This window comes from Echeneis naucrates, chromosome 5 (genome assembly GCF_900963305.1).
Source record: "Echeneis naucrates chromosome 5, fEcheNa1.1, whole genome shotgun sequence".
NCBI lineage: Eukaryota > Metazoa > Chordata > Actinopteri > Carangiformes > Echeneidae > Echeneis > Echeneis naucrates.
Genome location: NC_042515.1, coordinates 21,236,819 through 21,250,752, shown reverse-complemented (window position 1 = coordinate 21,250,752; position 13,934 = coordinate 21,236,819). Strand labels below are relative to the sequence as shown.

The 13,934-nt window shown below is 40.7% G+C and overlaps 1 protein-coding gene across 1 annotated transcript in view; it reads left to right on the top strand.

Annotated features, from left to right (window-relative positions):
• The window catches only part of foxp1b (forkhead box P1b), a 139,372-nt gene that overhangs the window by 30,355 nt on the left and 95,083 nt on the right, over positions 1-13,934 (top strand). The window contains exon 4 of the mRNA XM_029502729.1: positions 1,144-1,183. The gene's annotated coding sequence lies outside the window, so the exon portion shown is untranslated. The remainder of the gene's footprint in view (positions 1-1,143; positions 1,184-13,934) is intronic.

Sequence of the window (13,934 nt, the reverse complement as noted above, 5' to 3'; positions counted from 1 at the left end):
TAATCATTTTCAAATTGCTCGTATTTTTAAACCCCACAGCTGAATGTCACTCCCGGTCTCTTGGCATTTTGTTTGGCAAGATCAGGGAACAGTGGTTGCCCTCTCGCCTGTGTGCTCTCTTTGTGATTCGTGGGAAGTTTTGACTTGGGGCTCATGGAAAAAAAAACAATGTGTTGTGTTTTAGGTGGGGTTGTTTCTGCTTTGATTGGGAACGTCCTGCTGACAGGAGCAGCCTAGCAAGTTTACAGTAGCTGTGACATTGCTGTTACCTTTATTCAAAGTGCTCCAGCTGCAGCGAGCCCTCAGGAAGCCCAGTGCAGGCCCACATGGGCGGCCGGCAGCCCACAGAGAGGAGAATGAGCCCTGTTATAGTTGGCAGACGCTCCCCTCTCGGGGAACTTTTGCTGCCTCTGCAGAAAGGCCGGTGGCGGCGTCTCTGGTGGGGCGGCGGTGATTCGCGGGGCAGGATGGGCTTTTTCCACCTCTCCTCCTTTTCAGGAAACACATTTTGCCGTTTCTTCCCTCTGTGTGTGCAAACGGAGGGAAGGAGTTCAGGCGAGGGGGCAGGGGGCAGTGTTACTGAATGACAGAGCTCAGCTGCAAGTGCTAATGTGTGGCCATCTGAAAGGGCAGTTAAATACCCTCAACAGTGTTCACTCTGGTGGAGGTTCATTTATATTAGATAAAAACACTCAGTGTGCAGGAACGCTTAGCCTATTTTTATTTTTTCCATCAACACTATAGGGATTCGGTCTTTAGAAGGCAGTAATTAAAAAGTGCTTGATCTAAGGTCAGGGAGGAGCATTGTTTAAATTCAATCAGAGCAGTGCTCAAATTAATTTGCAGTCAGCTAAGGTTTTTGGATGTGTCATTATTTGTTTATCAGTTCTGTTTTTTGTGCTAAATATGTACCATCAGATATTTAAAGTAGGGCTGTGGGATGTGTGGAGGTTGGCAAAGGTGATTGTGGAAAAAGGTGTATGCATTTGTTTTTTATTAGTCACCTTCAGGTTTCAAATCATATTCACTGTTTCTCTTTTTTTCCCCTTTCCATCACCCCCACCCCCTGACTTCCCTTCCTTCCTACCGCCTCTCCTCTTCGTCTCTCCTCCCCTTTGATCGGCTGCTTGCCGGTCCATCCAGGAGACTCCAGTGGTGACATCCTGTGGACCCAAAGAGCAAAGTGAGTGCTTCTCATGCATTTAAGTAGTCAACAGTCAGGGTTAGTTAACAACGGCATGCAGGTCATGTGTTAATTTTGGCTCAAACTCATCATTCTTTTCATTATTATTATTATTTTTAACATGCAAGGCTGTGGTATGGATATTTTTTTTAGAGTTTGAATGTGATCATAAAATTTTAGAACGGTAATAAAATTTTGTATAGTGACCGATTTTCTTATGGATACAGTTAAAGCACATTTACCTCAATTTGAATGATGCTAAACACAGCGACACTGACACAGCCTCTTGTTGTTGACCGTTGAACGTGAACCTGAAAAGTAAAGAAAAAGTGCAGATAGTGTGCCAGATCTCATCTGCACCTCACCCCACCCCCCCCCACCCCACCCCAACCCCCCACTATCCTAGAAGTCATTACTCCTTGTGTGGTGTATAAACACGTCAAAAACAAACAATGACCCTGGGCAGACTCCACACTGCAAAACAATTTCAAAGCCTGCAGTGTAGTGTAAACACAAAACATGGCTAACCTTCACGGAGGGAAGACTTCACCTTAAACCTGGTGTTTGTTTTATAGCCCCTGTCGACCTTGGTCAGATGTAGTTTACATCCCTGCGTCTTTCAGGTCGATGTAATTCAGGTTCTGTGCTGATATTTAGGCTTTCAGTAGGTCTCTGTAAAATTTTACAATGTTGTGATCGGGCTGAGGTATTTAAATGTATGTTAAATTTATGTTACTTATTTAAAACGTAAGCTTTTCTTGTAGTGATAAAGCTCTAAAAGAATATTTAGACCATCGTGGGACATTAAAACATAGTAATTTCATATGTACACTTCTTACAGAAGTGAATTCTCAGGTCAACATTCCAAAATAAATGAAACAAAACAAAACACACAAAAAAAAAGCACAACCAAAAAAAAAAAAAAAGCTTTGCTGGGGCGTATATTTCCCGTACAGGGACCCTACGCGTCAGATGATGAATATTCATATTCTTGTTTCATTGACTCTTCTGCCTTTGTGAGCTCTTTCACACTGAGTGTAGGATGTAGGGTGATGTGAACCCATATATTTAATAAAGCCCAGCTGCTGAATGATCAAATAGTGTCTCTAATTAAGGCCTAAGTGTACACCCAATGTAAAATTCTTCCTGGAATGCTAACAATCTGTGATATATTTCCAGAGGAATTTGTTGTGCAGGTCTCAGGGAAGGCAGAGTTCATGTGGCAAGCCAACATGTTGTTCACATCCATGTCAGATTGGGGCTAATGAAGGCCAGACTGATCCTTGGATGCAAGCCTTAAGTAAATGATCCCTCTTTTAATATAGTAAAGCCCCATGGCATTGTCGTGCCGCCCTGCTGCGCCAGCACCTCCTATGTGTTGTCTTGTGGTCTGTTGGGGCCGGTCAAAGATGTCAGTTTTGGTATCCAGTCATGTTGTGCACCACCCAGCCCCATTTCAATTTGGCTTACAGCAATACTGTCGTGCTACAAAGCTACAGCTGCTGATCTTTTCCACGATAGCGTTTCTGCAAAACAGTTTGATAGTAAATGGAAAGTATGAGTGATGCGTCTTTTGACAATGTAAATGAGCCCTCTCAGATTTTTCCCCACCTTCTTAAGATGTATTGTTTTTACATAACGGGCATGGCTTTGACACTCGCACAGCCAGAGTTTCCTCATTTTGCTATTTTTTTTTCCTTTTTTCTTAAATTAAGTAATTCTGAAATTTTAAAGAAAAGAAAAAAGTCTCACTGACAGAACTTTTTCATAGAAATTTATGGCTACACAAGCACTTTGGATGTGAATGAATCCTAAATGTGTAATTATGAGGCACTTTTGAATATTGATTGATTGAAAGACAAGCACACAGGAATGAGGCATGCTCATTCTAAGCTATTGTAACATACCATTAATAAATACCTTTCTGGCTCCTCAGTGCTGGGCTGGCCTACGTTCACTGAAACAATTCTGTTTGAGTTTCACTAATATAGTGTGTGGACTTCATTGATAGATGGATTGGATAGGTCCAATTAACCACCATCATCACTCATGTGTTTAAGGTGACAGCGGGAGTCTTGCAAGACATATCCTTAATTTTGGTAGTTGTGCGAAATGCTTTAACAAAGTACTCTAAAAGCCCATAAAGAGCACATTGTGGAGAATGCACCCTTGATGGAGATTTGATTTACAGCTGCAGCAAATTATCTCAATTAGACATGGGAGGGAAATAATTGATTTTCAGGAGACAGTACAATGATAGGGAATTCTTAGAGCATGATGAAGTGGCTGAGATCCATACATTTTTCCTCTTATATTACATACAATCAACACAGCAATCACTCCTGACTTTTACTGAGGATTTCATTCATGCTTTATTAGACGATAATGCATCTTTTAATACAGAGCACTCTCATTTGACAGTCTGCTCACCCTACATTTGCTCCAGGGGATGATGATTGATGGCTTGTGGCAGCTGCTGCACAGGTGCACGTAGTGTATTGTGAGGCCTCCTAACCTTCCACACGATGTGCACCATGCTGGCCTGTTTGTAAGCACAAGGTCCGTAAACATGGACAGAGGAATGAGAAACACATTTGCCCCAGTTGTGCTCAGCTCACAGACAGGCACAACACAACATGACAAGCAACAGATGTGTCACAGAGGCTGAAATCAAAACAGCCGTCCAGCATTGTGTTGTGCACACCATCAGACGCGGCTGCTGTGATGAGGCGGCGAGGCAGCGAGTGCGGCTGGCAGATGAGACAAGGCAGCGCCTCTGCTGCTCCCAGCTTCCTGTCTGGAAGAGGACGGGCCTGTTTGTAGGCTGCTTTGACACTCCTAGTCACTTTGTCATCTGGGGCGCTCGCTGCAGCTCTGATCACATGTACATATTGCATTCAAAGAGTGTCACATCAGCCATCTGACAGGTAAGCTCCAAGTGACACAACAGCCAAAGGGGATGTCCTTTTCAATACACTGTGTAAGTACAAATGCTCAGTTGCTTAGACAAAATAACATCATATGACATCATTCTGAGTGCTCCTGTGTTGTCTGATGAGAAGTTGGTAGCACAGTGGTTCAGGGCTCTGAATAGACTCCTATGCAGAGAAAGAGGCATTAAAGTCACTCCAAGTCCATATGTGATGTCCACTTAATGGAAACCCATCACTGTGTTTCACAGTGACAATAAAAGTGCAACAGGAGTTAACTTTACACCGGGAACATGCTAATTATATTCTCAGCAGCTTAATCTGCTTTTTGCCACTGCCCTATAAGCAAATAGTGTGGTTGCATCTAGAGCTGTGGGGGGAGAAACTGGAATCTATCATCAGAACAAGTGAATAAATGAAGGCACAGCTACAGCTGCTTGACTGATCATGTACTACAGACTGTCACCCCACATCTGTTTACCACTCCGACAGCCACATGAGTGTTTATATTCACGGGTGTAATTGAGCTATTTTCCTGAGGGCAGCTGTAAGCTACACTAAGTTATATCCCAACTTTCCATTAAAGCGTGGGGCGGAAGTTTTACTGATAGTAATCACGCCCCGCAACACTGCTATGTAAATATGGCTTATCAGTTTTACCAATTTGGTTAAGTGGCATGTACGTGGGTGATTCACACATTCGGCACTGTGGAACTGACACGGGCTGCATACAATTGTCATTTATTATGGCAGGTAACTTGCATCTTTGCATGCAGCCAGAACATAATCATGAAAATTATGTGGAGTCCAAACACTCACAAATGCGCAATACAAAGTCTTCAACCTGCTACATGTGCAAACTTAACTGTCTGCATTCAGTATTGACAGTATATGGAAATTGAAATTGGAACATCTAGATTTAAAATGCACAATTTAAATATTCAAATGTTAAAACCAAACAATATAATGCATTATGGCTTTTAGTATTTGCATACAACTCTGTTTGTTGCTTTGAGCTCGGGACGATACAAGGAAGAGAGGGTGAGGAAGAAACACTAGAGGAGGATGTGAAGTGGACAAACAGGGGCCTTTGTCTGGCAGACATGGACAAATAACATCTGGCAACTGTGCAAAGTCTGTATGTTAGCTGTGAAAAAGAAACTTGCCATGGTAGCTAGCATGTAATGAGGGTGGGACACACCCTGGACAGGTAACCAATCTATTATCTATTATCAAAAACCTATTACACAGTTTTCATGAGGCATCAGACACTGCTTTTCCAGCAGATTTTCCTCCTTTACTTCAAGCATAGCTCAGTCTTCAAAAATGCGTTTGTTGAATATTATGACACACATTTAATATACCCCACTTGCAGATTTACTCTACAGTTGTATTGCTACTATTTTATTGCAGTTCACAAAGGTAAAATTATGAAATGGGGCATATATGACTGACATTCTTAAATCCCCTTTGTCCCGCAATAAGCCACAATGGGCATTATATTTTCTGAAAAGAATTGTGCTGCTGTAGACTTTTAAAAATTTACATTTCCACTAAATTATACTCTGTAATGCAGATTTAATGTTTGCTTTCAGAACTTTTACAAATTTTTTGGCCAATCAGAAGGCACTGGGTTTTTAAGGAGGCCTCTAAAGGAGAAGAGTAAATGTTGCCTGTTTCAAAGGCAACAGGACATTTGAGGACTTATTTGAACTATGAATCATGCAAATCTACTCTTTTGGAATCCCAGCATAAAAATATGAAGTATAATTTTAAATAATCTTGTGTCTTTCAAGCAATGGAATCTCACAAAACAACAGTCTACAATTACTGAAAAGGCTGTCCTCCCAGTGAGTGTAGAGTAGAGTGTTAAATATATTAACTGCATCTGTATGGTATGGAGAAACAAAACTGTCCCATCCTGATCAGAAACCTTTGGGTAACTTTTGGTTTGTGGTGGCTAATAGTTCCTCTCTATGCAAGAAATCCTCCACAAGTTGTGCATTTTCCCTTAAAAGCCACAAAGGCTTCTTTTTAACGCATCACACATACCATGAATATATTGGACATCACAGCCAAAACTGTTCCACCAACATAAACTTTTCACGTATTATTTCTTAAGTTTTTTTTACCCATTTATTCAGGCAGTGAGAGGCAGACAGGAAGTGGGGAGAGAAAGGGGGGAAGGACATGCAGCATAATGCCACGGGTTGCAGTCAAACCCAGGTTGCTGCAATAATGTGGCATGCGCACTAATCACTGAACTACCCATACCTCCAGCCAACATAAACTTGATCTGTTTTAATGCATTAAAGGTGTTGCATATCGAAATATAGGTTCTGCTAAATAATGAAGTCTCATCCGTCAACATGAGAATCACTAACCTCATCATATTGTCTCCAGGTCAAACATTGAGCTGACAGACATTGAGGGACGATGAGAGAAAGGGGCAGAGGGGCAGGAAAAGGCCCTGGCCTCTGTCTGACAGGGCTAAACACAGTGAGAGATTGCCACTCCGAGCTGTGACACGTGTTGCCCACACTAGCATGTAGTGTAATTAAGTGAAATCAAACATTTTTTAATGCTGCATGCGGTGCAATAACAGCCCACAGTAATGAATAATTTACAGATTAAAAGAGGCTGTTACTTGACACTTTTTCACTTGTGTTTAAATTTAGCTGGTGTCATTGTCCGGCAGTGCGATTAATAGTTTATCAGTCTCGGCTATACATCTCCATGAAATATCTCTTTCTATCTGTCATTAAACAGCACATGGAAATTGGTTTTCAATCAGGCATGGGTTCAACCAAAAAGAGTGAAAATTACAAAAGGAAATAGCCACAAAATGTGCTTGCATCCAGTTGAACCTGTGACCCAATATAGGGCATCATTTGTTGAATAAGTCTCTTGCACCAAGATCTTTATTGAATGATACTTGGGTTGAGACTTAATGTAAGACACAATATGCATCCTCAATGTGCTTTTAAATAAGCCTGAAGTGTAGCAGTGAAAGTGAGTTGTGAAAGCGACACCTACCACAAGGGGTTGACCGGTGAGCCAGCGATTGGCTTCCCTGTCATATAAAGATTAGGCCTTTATTTCATAATCTAATCCCTGTAAATCTCTTATGGAGGAATTTGGGCAGTCTTGGCCTTTTAATGGTGCCGAGGCTTCACAGTCTGCATGTCTTCTTTATCTTTACAACAGCCTGTGGTCCCTGGTTACTCTATGTATTTAAATCTTGATTATAAAGCACTCCTAGGTGAAACAAAATTGTTGCAACAATTTCAATTTATATAGACCAGGTTAGCTTTCCCTGCTACCAAGCAGTGTTTTAGTGGAAATTACGGACAGGTTAATAGGGTTTTTCCTCACTCCTTCTCTGTTAGCAAACTTGGTGCTTTAAAGTGACTTCCCCAGCTTCATTTTCTCATATTTAGTTATTGAATGTCGTAGTTTTTTTTTTTTTTTTCCTCAACTGTGCTGAACATTCTTTTTATTGAATTATTAATGTGTATATTGAATTATTGAAGGAAGATAATTTCTGATCAGATTAATATTAACTCCCTGTGAAATATTAATGACTAGTGTTAAAAATGATGAACTTATGGAACTAATAATATAATCATAAACAGACAAAGTCAAAAAAAAAAGTGGCATGGAGTCAAATGTGCCTGGCTAGCTTTAACCTCTTTTAATGCTGTTTCCCTCAAGGCCTGTGAATATGAAATATTGTAGCGGTCAACTTGGCTAATGTCATAGCCTAGCCCTGGGGCTGACGGAGTTGTCACAAGGGGAGGTTCACCAGCATTTGTCTGCAGGTTACCTTTGTCACCTTGACCGCAAATGACCTGAACTGTGGCCAGGGGAAAAATTACAAAGATGTTTTCGTGTTAATATTGGGCTGGCCGCTTGGTCACCCCTGCTGATTGGCAGAGCTCCACTGACACCTCTACTGTTTGGCTCCTCCCCGAAAACATCCTTTGAAGGATGGTGGCTAAACTTAAATGAGATAGTGTTGGTTTTACCATGTTTTACTTTTTTTTTTTCAATGTTCACTAGATTAGGCATGAAGTGAATTCATCTCACAAGTCTAGAGGTTAAAACCAGGCATTTGTCAGTTTTGATTAAAAACTCTCTAGATTAATGATATTCTGCGTATATTTTATATATCGTTGCCATTCTTTGATTTGTTATCGTGATTTCTCTATTGTATTCAGAAAATATGTAAATCAGACAAAAATAAACTATTATCGTAACATAATGGTTAGTACCTCTAAAATATGGTTTCATTAATTATGTTTTAAATGCTAATTCCAGTGAAGAATATGATAACGAAGACATGAAAGACTCCCTATTTAAAATCTGATAGCCAGGGAGAAGCAAATTATTTCAAATATTTGATATTTAAATTATTTTCAAATGAACAGAGACATGAGTATAGCAGAAGCGAGTAGTTTCCCCTAGTGATCCTCCAGGCTCCTTTGTTTCCTTGGTGTGTCTCCAGCTCATTAATGTTCTAAGCATGTGAGAGAACCAGACCATATTCTGTAACCCATAGCTGGGTGACACCTCAGGCTCAACAGACACATATAGAGTACACACGCACATGCATTCAAACACACACACACACACACACACACAAAAGTCCCTGTGCTGTTTTAAGTCCACCGGCTCTTTCAGGAAGTGATGGCCGCCGAGCTGTTCTGATTAAAATGACAATAGTCTAATTAACTCGACCTCTGTGTCAGTGCACTAAAACGGCTGATGGCCCGCCAGTTCCTGTTTGAAAACGCTTTGTCTCCTCATCGTCAAAAAAAAAAAAAAAGAAAAGAAAAAAAAATTACTTTTTTCCCCAGCAAAATGCCTCAACCCCATTTGATGAGATTTGCTAATGGCAATTATTTTTCATAAGCTAATTAAATCTAGGCAAAGTTTTCTGTTCTTTTCCCTTCCCCAATAGAAATCCCCCTGTACAATCCGCCAGGGATTTGTCATTTGGGGTATAGTATCACAAGCATCTTCAAGCAATATTAGACATTTACTTTATGTACATCTATAAAGTGTTCTTTTTGGTCTTAAGTTCAAATTCGTTGAAAACATTTTCAGTCATTGTTTTCCCACCACCTCAGTTCAACTTGTTGTGTTTCCCTGTACCTTGGCACCCTCTGGTCAAAAGGTCAAATAGACTGGAAAAGGCAAAATATGACGCACTCAAGCTAGCTAATCCGTTTAGTGGCCGAAGTCTTTAAACAGCTTCAACTAGTATTGCTAGTGCCTGAGTGATTTTTTTTTTTTTTTTTTTTTTTGGGGGGCATTATTTGATGGTCTCATCTGAAGTGTAGAGGAGAGAGGAAAAAAGAACAACAACATAAAAAAAAAACCTTTAATGACTGAAGAAGAAACTGGTTTTTGTTCTATTATCCTTCTGTTGGTGATTAAGGTCTATAGGGAGATAATTACGCTTTAGTCTGGAGTTAATGAAACGAAAACTTGTCTTTTCTTGTGAAAAGGAAGGGCAGATCTTTTGTACTACTATCTGCAGTCATCTCCCATCCTTGACAAAGCACCCAGAGAATTGGTTTTGTTTTAAGGTTGCTGCCTCCTCCGTTGTCTGTCAGTCTGTGGCTGATATGAGTGATCTGTGAATGAAGCCAGAGTCAGTGAGGTCTTGCCGCTGCTGCACTGTTGCTTCTGCCCGTTTGAGAATGTCAGGACGCCAGAAAGCATCAAATGAAAACATCACAACAGGTCACAGGGGATATGTGCTAATTTGAATAAAAGGAGCAAAAAAAAAAAGTCTTCATTCTAACTAGTACATGTTGTAGTGCTGTACAGCACTCAGCTTACAGCACACGAGCATGTGTTTGCCATCAAATGACCCTGCTTTGTTAAACATAAAAGAAACGCACAGATTTGAATTTATCACACAGAAACACAGGGGCCATATGTGTCATATGACTTCAGACGTCCCCCCTTTGAACACATGGAGGTGTTGGCCATTGTGTGGTATGCCAAAGCCACCACGGCACAAGTGGTGGCCAGAGAGCACATATTAAACTGTCCTTGTGGAAGTTCACATCTGGTGTGTGGAGATGTGTGTGTGTGTGTGTGTGTGTGTGTGTTTGTAAATGTGGGGCAGCCGCCCCCCCCCCCACACACACACCCTCCCAAATGCCCTTCCAACATCACTCTCACATTTCATCATCTGTTCTCCAGCGCCAGGGTGCTCCGGCACAAGTTGGCCGCTCTGGATCCATCTGTTGTTATTATTTTCCACTGATAATTGGCTTGAACAATGGAATGTCTGTGTCCCCCTTGCCTTTGAAACCCTACACCCTGTTTATTTTTTAGAGGTCTCATTTCTGCTCTCTTTCTCTCCCCCTCTCACCCCTCAATTTCTCTTTCTCCTCCCTTCACCTAGTGTCACCTCACCCCTATAGTGTCCCCCGCCTCTCCCTCTTACTTTCACATGATCCATTTGAGAGAGTTTCACACGAAAATGACATCTTTGACTGGCCACATCAGCGTGTGTCTCTCAGCATCTGCAGTTGCTCTCCAGATTTTCTGCCGAGACTCCATTCCCTCCCTGCCCTCCATTCTACCTTTTTTTTTTTTTTTCTTTTTTCTCAATAACTCCTGACAGCCTGGCAGTTTCCTGCATCACTTTGCTCCAACACTCCTTGCTTTTGCATTCCTTCTAAATAAAAATAAATACATAAATAAAATTAAGACAGAGACAGATAGATGATGAGAATAAGAGGGAAAGAGGACGGGGGACATTGGAGACAAATAAAACACATGAACAGTGGATGTTGGTAAGTAAATCACTTTTTCCTGCTGATTAAAATCCAGCTTTTATTTTCTGTCATTTTCAACAGAAGCTGTGTGAATGAGAAGCATATATTAAGATGAATAAAGGTGTAGTTTTTCACCCAAAACAATTTAATGAAAAGCCACACTAAAAAATGACCTTAAATTAATTAAAATTGATATTTTAGGATTTAATTAGTGGTTTAAGTTGTAATTAAACAGTTTCTTACGGAAGTCTTCAGGTTACAATGATGTTTTTTTTTTTACATATTCAATAGGTAGATTGAATTTTATTAACCATCTGACAAAGTAATTAACAAGGTTACTTTAAATGGAGATTACTAATGTAGCGTCTCTGAGACAGGAAGACAATCGCAGCAGAAACAACACATCTTCTATTTGATGTATTAAAGTGCACCTTCCTCCAACTTCTGTCTAATCTCCTGCTCTCGTCATTAAGGACATTTCGGAGGATTGAGAGAGTCTTTTCTATTTTTTCCTTCCTTTTGTTCTGCCTTGTGTGACCGTGCTGATGTTCATTTGTTCTGCCTGCTCTTGTCTAATTAAAAGAGGCCAGGACAGGTAGGGCTCTCAGCAGGCATCTGCTCTGTGCCCGTTCTTCATTTGCTGAGTGTTTGTGTTTATGCCAAGGGGCCTCTTCCTGCATATTTAATCTAGAGCAAGGCACCAGCTTTTTTTGTGTTTAGACCACATACCTTCAGTCCCTCTCAACACTACAGTCTGGACTTTAGTTCTATCTCTCTCTCTCACTATCTGTCTCTCACTCTCTTGCTCTCTCTCTCTCTCTCTCTCTCTCACTGTCCCTCTCCCTCTCTCATACATACACACACACACACATAAATGCCAACACTTGACTACCACACACTACTTCAACTACTCCATACCTGCTACTTTCACTGGCAGCTTTCTCTTCTCCAGAAGTGGATTTCAAAACACGTAGTGCTTGGAGGGAATCTGCATCAATACACAGTCTCATGAACATGATGAAATTCTGTTTAACTGTTCATGGGTAAGTCTGTAAAGATTTAATTGTGTTTCCACACTTTTCCTCTTCTTTTTACTCCTCCTCTTCTGGCCTTTTATGGGACATTGGTGAACATGTGTGCTCATCCATGCTCATGTGCGAGTAGGTGTGTTTTCTAAGTGACAGAGTCCTAGTTGAGGCTGTAGACAGCAGCAGGTTTCAGTTTAAGGGCAGATAAACACTTCCTGGTGTAATATAGAATTTTTTTCAAGCAAACATTGCAAAAACAATATTTGCACATCTTTTCTTTAACTTACTATATATATTTACGTCTCGGACTGTTAAGTAAACAAACCAAACTCTTTGTCGTAGATTAGGGGAAATTCAGCATCATGCATTTTTCTTCTGGAAATTAGTATGCTGTTAATTAAAAAAGTAAGTGAAAGACTCACTGACAATGAGAATAATTGATAGTTACAGTGTTTGTCATGAGCCCGTGGAGGCGGTAATTTCACATCTAAATGCATTTATCAGAGGAATTATAGGTATAGCTTCTTCATGCAGTGCGTCTGAATGACTGATAAGAGAGAATATGAAGTACAAAGTTGTCAAAAAAGAAACCCTATTCATTTTATGTCTGTATGTGTTTTGAATGCATTTGAATTGCAGTGAGATCATGAGAATGAAGAACACGGAAGATAAGAACAGAAACGCTGAAGTATAGTTTCACCTGAATAATGGAGGAATGTGTTCCGTGAGTTAAAAATTCACTAATGATCGGAAAATATCATGCAGCTGTGATCTTATTTTTGTTCCTTTAGTGTGGGTGTGCATGCAGTGCTGTTGAAGCGTGCATGTGCATGGGTGCCTGTGTACATGTGAAAGAGCATTTATACGCCCAACTTTAAGTGCAAAACGCTTGGAGGTGATCGCAAGTGGTAACCCTGCGTTGATGCGTTAAGGTATTAGTTCCTCCCCTCACTCATTGCCTCTCATTCTCTCTTTGTCTTTGTCAGGGGAAATGGAATCTGCAGCTTATTGATATTAATAGAGCATAGGATCTGTGGTCAGTGAGAAGCTGGGATCAGGGCAATAGTGGAAACCCGATATAGCTGAGTAGAAGTGTTAGGGATTGCTTATAAAAATAGGATTGCATTGTGTTGGTCATGTTGTACTGAGCATGCATGATCAGGACTGAACTGTCTAACCAATGACATGTGCCGAGGGTTTTATGCTGCATGGATCTCTCAGTACAGCTCTCTGATGTCTTACTCACAGACCAATGGGTAGGACAGTTGGGTATCCACTTGATATTACTTCCTTGTGTTCAATGAGCTCATTTAAATAGTGCAAAGAAATGCATGGCCTTGTTTGTTTTGGTTTAGGTGTGATATTCCACTTTGTTTTTGTTCTTAGCTCAGCAAAATGTGAGGGACGGTCCAAAGAATCAGACAGGCCTGACATTCAGCAGCCTGCGCTGTTGCGTTTTAAGATGAGGAGGAAAAAAAGAGAATCTGAAAAAAGGGCTCAGAATAAGGTCTGGCTGGATTGAGGTAGAGTTTAATTGCTGGGTTTTGAGTCTGTTTGCATGTCAGAAAATGCTGTTGTTTACAGTCAGTGTGGGTGTTACAATATAAAGCCAGGATCCTGCCAATCACATCAAAAACACAATGCTTGTTTTTTCACTTTTTGAAATGCTTACTTTTTGGTCTTTACAAGACCTAGTTGTGTTTTTCATTTAATCAGTCCTTCTTAATAAAACCCCAGAAGAAGAAAAGGAGCAAAATAGTGTGCAGTCAGCCCTTTTAACATATCAGGTCATACAGCAAGCAGCTGCGTTTGTTGAAAAGTGAGTCATGCTTTAGATTTTCCTGTGTTTCAGAGCACAGACAGTGACTTGGAAAGTCTCCTGCACACACCCTAAAAACAAACATCAGTGACCCTGTGTATAGATATCACTGACTCGCAACTAAATTTCCCCTCCACCCTCTTCTTATTTACACATTGCTCTTAACACAGATCC